At 43.4% G+C, this 4,594-nt stretch overlaps 1 long non-coding RNA gene across 1 annotated transcript in view; it reads right to left on the bottom strand.

The window, feature by feature from the left end:
• Positions 1-4,489: 4,489 nt before the first annotated feature.
• The window catches only part of LOC116070186, a 1,311-nt gene continuing 1,206 nt past the window's right edge, over positions 4,490-4,594 (bottom strand). The window contains exon 2 of the long non-coding RNA XR_004110304.1: positions 4,490-4,586. This is a non-coding gene — a long non-coding RNA (uncharacterized LOC116070186). The remainder of the gene's footprint in view (positions 4,587-4,594) is intronic.

The following is a 4,594-nucleotide window of genomic DNA, read 5'->3' as shown; positions in this document are numbered from 1 at the left end:
GACAGGCACTTCAGAGACCACGGTCTGAGTAGAGACTACCTACCTCATTCGGAATTACGTTTGGACTTTACAAATTTGTGCAAATAGTAGGGGGCAAATCTAAGAAAAGTTACATTTTAGAAAATAGTCCTAGTTAGGTGTGATGGTGCACACCTTTAATCCCAGCACTTGGAGGGCAGAGACAGGTGGATCTCCATGAGTTTGAGGCCAACCTGATTTACTTAATGAGTTCTAAGGTAGCTAGAGGTACATAAGTGAGTAGAACTGAGTTTCAGCTCTTCCCCTTTAAAGCCACAGTTTTCTATTGTTTGCTAATATGGTTGCTGTTACTGATTCTTGGGCCGCAGGCCTTGACACCACCTGGCTGGCTCCCTGTGTTTTGACCAACTCTCAGCCTTGAATAAATGAGAGGAAAAGGCAGTTCAGACAGGTCAGGAGAGACTGCTATACCCACCTGCCTCTGATAGAACCAGTAGAGACTCTCTGTTCTCTACTCACCCCCACTCTACCTCCTTCCCTTCCTCCCTGGTGAGCACCTTGGTTACTTCTTCAGATTGGCAGACTCAAGGGGCATAGACAATCCCATTGAAGATGGAGGTGTCTTTCCTCTGGTTCACTCCATCTATTATGTGCCTGGCTCCATTGTTTGGTTCCAATCCATGGGGTTTCATGCCAAGTAACAACTTAGAAAAGAAGTTATGACCTAGCAAAAACTCTCAATTATGCTATAAGCAGAATTATGGGTTACTTCATACATTGTATGAATAATATTGGATAAATCAGTGATAACACATCATTCTTAGAAACTTAATGTAATTATGAGAAACATTTTGCTAATCATGATTTGTAATTTGTATTTTTCTGCTTACTAGACTAATATATGCTCATTAAAAATGTGTATATAATTGCTCTGTGTGCTGTCTTTCACATATGCTTTCATTTTACACAAGTATGAACACTTCACACTGTTTTGTAACCTGATAGCTCACTTGTACACCCATTTCCCTCTGGAAAGCAGCAGCCACCCTGGCATATATTTCTGCATTCCTCAGTGATAGGTGTTGAGGATTTCTAGCATGTCCCCTTATCTATAGTGACAGTGACTGGCTCAGTCCCTGTCTTGGATCACAGTGGGTAGAATTCTTGGGTTAGAGTTGGAATATTTGAAGTCACAATTCATCACCAACTGTGTAGTATCCTACTTTTTCTTGTTAGGGCCTCACTGTGTAGCTCTAGATGTCCTCACAGAAATCTGCCTGCCTCTGCCTCCTAAGTGCTAGGATTGAAGGGGTTTAATTATCAAATTAAAAAATTATGTGTACAGTGTTTGTATTGCCTGCCTGCTAAAAGAGGGCATTAGATCTCATAGATGGCTATGAAGCCACTATGTGGTTGCTGGGAATTGAACTCAGGACTCTGGATCAGAGCAGCCCACGCTCTTAACCTCTGAGCCCTCTCTCCAGCCATTGTATTATCAATTTTTAAAACTTTGCCAGTGTAGGAGCTGGAGAGATGTCTCAACAGTTAGGAGCACTTGCTGCCCTTATAAAGGACCTTTGAGCCCCAGCACCCACATTATGTTAGTCAGATGGTTCACAACTGCCTGTTACTTCCAGTTTCATGCCTCTGCTCTCTTTGGGCACCTGGCAGTCATTTGTACTGAACTCCCAGAGACATAAATTACCTTTAATCCCAGCATTCTGGTGGCAAGATCTGTTTAGTTCCAGAATATCTGGAACTATATTAAGAGAACGTGGCTCAAAAACAGAACTAAAACCATCGTTTCTAGAGAGTCATTTTTATGTTCGTTTAGATTGTAAGATGCCTGGTGGATTGGTGCTCACCTGTGAACCTAGACAGTGTGATATCAACTGAACTCAGCATTCAGGGATTTAGCCTGTACAACAGTAGGAAAGGAAAAAAGAGAAAGTAAACGTGTTTAGACACTCTTGGATCTGAAATATTCTGGTTCCACAGAAGAGAAGTGCCAGACAGGAGTGTGGAGGCTAGAGTTTGAGCCCTTGAATGAGGGTGAACATGGGAGAGATTAAAAGGTGGGGTCTGCCAGATGGTGGTGGCACACACCTTTAATCCCAGCACTTGGGAGGCAGAGGCAGGTGGATTTCTGAGTTTGAGGCCAGCCTGGTCTACAGAGTGAATTCCAGGACAGCCAGGGCTACACAGAGAAACTCTATCTGGAAAAACCAAAAAAAAAAAGTTGGGGGGTGGGGTCTGCCTGGGAAGGATCCTACAGGAGACAGCAGGGTGTGTGTTTGTGTGTGTGTGTGTCAGCATGCAGGCATTTGAGCGCTGTGGGGGAGGTTTCAACAAAAGGGAAAATGAACGAGAAGACACAAAATAAGATGGAGCCATTGTTACTACCTGCACTCACCTAAATGGTGACACTGAAAATGAAGAAAGTAGGGCCTGGAGAGATGGCTCAGCAGTTAAGAGCACTGACTGCTCTTCCAAAGGTCCTGAGTTCAATATCCAGCAACCACATGGTGGCTCACAACCATCTGTATTGTGATCTGATTTCCTCTTCTGGTGTGTCTGAAGACAGCTACAGTGTACTCATCATATACATTAAATAAAAAAAAAAAATGAAGAAAGTATTTCTTACAAACAAGGCAGAATGGGGTTGGAGAGATGGCTCAGCAGTTAATGAGCACTGACTGTTCTTCCAGAGGTCCGGAGTTCAATTCCCAGCAACCACATGGTGGCTCACAACTATCCATAATGAGATCTGACTCCCTCCTATGGAGTTTCTGAAGACAGCGACAGTGTACTCACATATAATAATAAATAAATCTTAAAAAAAAAAAAAAAAAGAAAACAAGGTAGAACAGGCTGGAGAGACAGCCCAACAGTTGACACCAGTGGCTGCTCTTCCAGAGTATCTAGGGTCAATTCCCAGCACTCACATGGCAGCCCAGAACTGTAACTCCAGTTTCAGGGGATCTGGCATGTATGTAGGCAAAACACCGCAACACACTTAAGTAAAGGGAGGGGGCAGATAGTGGGTGGTGGTATACTCTAGCACTTTCAAAGCAGAGCTAGACAGCTGTCTGGGTTTGAGGTCAGCCTGGTCTGCAAAGAGAAACCCTGTCTCAAAAAAGCAAAATAAAAAACCACAAGGCAGATAGTCTGTGGACTAAGAATGGAGCAAAAATGGCTCATCCCAGGCCATAGATGATTTCTACCTAGCCACCCTCATGTTGTCCTGATAGGTTCTGTCTATGAACATAAAACTCTAATGCTGCCCTCCACAATGGTCTCCTACTTTAACAGAACAGTTAAACAGAACAGTTTCAGAAGCCATCATCATAGAAGAGTTAAACAACCAGAGGGCAAAACTCCATGGACCAGGTTATCATGAAAATGTCTGGTGTCTGTTAGTTTTTTGTTAAATAGCATACCCACTGGAGCTCAGGAGGCAGAGCTGGTACAAGACAGCCGCTGTCTCAGAAAATCAAAACAAGTTTAGTATGCTTCCTCAACCTTCCTAAGACTGTAGGGATGGGCCAGAACAGCTGGGCTCAGGGGAAGTAATCTATCTGGACAGCGATGATGCATACCTGCAATCCCAGCACTTGGGAGGCAGAGGCAGGAAGATTTCTGAGTTCCAGGCCAACCTGTTCTACAGAGTGAGTTCCAGGACCACCAGGGCTACACCGAGGTACTCTTGTCCTGAAAAGGACAAAAAAAGCTACTACCTGTGAGGTTTATAAATGAAGTTCTGAGATCCATATGACACCTATTTTAGTGAGTGGTTTAAGTCACAAACCCAACATTTCACCCAGTGTTCCTGTTACCCTACTGAAGCTTACTTAAGCATTTATCCTTAGTGATATGCAGAGCTCAGAGAGGCACTATCTGCCCCCAGCAGCTTTCCCAGAGAACTGTTCCTTTGCATAGCACCTTGTACTGGCAACAAGCTGTGGGCTACATATAGTACGGCTGGGCTAAGCAGAAAAATGTCAGAACTCCAGAGAGAACTCACCAGAGTTGCAGGGAAAGGACTGCTTTATGGGTGCTGAGATGAACCAACACAAGCCTGTAATAAAGCCCTTTGTTTACAAAAGGCCATTTCAGGGACAGCAGAAATTCCCCCCAAGTCATTACTCTTAAAGAAATCCAAAGAAGGAACAATGAATTAATTTTTGCTCCCTTTTTTTCTCCTTGAAAGTCAGTCTCACGTAGCCCTGGTTAGTTTGAAAGTTACCATATAGCTGAAGCTAGCCTTTAACTTATTTTTCTATCTCCCAAATGCTAGGATTAAAGGCACATGCCACCATGCCTGGCATAATAAATTGATTTTTTTTAAGCCATAATACTCAGAGTCCTTTGGGGGGACTTCAGAGAACAGAGTCCATGAACTAGGCTCCTCAGGTGTAAGAGGGTATCAGAGTTGCTTTGTTCTCCCATACATCCTTACCTCCTCAGAAACACCTATGATGGCACAGTTCAGAACAGATGAGTGACTCTATGGGCTTTGTTCTTTTTAATTCAAGAAAAGAAACGGAAGGAAAAAATTGAATGTTTAAATAACTATAGAAGAAAAAGATGTGGGTGCTGGGACCTACCTTTTCTA

Source organism: Mastomys coucha, unplaced genomic scaffold (assembly GCF_008632895.1).
Source record: "Mastomys coucha isolate ucsf_1 unplaced genomic scaffold, UCSF_Mcou_1 pScaffold22, whole genome shotgun sequence".
NCBI classification, from domain to species: Eukaryota; Metazoa; Chordata; class Mammalia; order Rodentia; family Muridae; genus Mastomys; species Mastomys coucha.
Note: the sequence above shows the minus strand (reverse complement) of the source record. Positions and strands in the feature narration are given on the sequence as shown.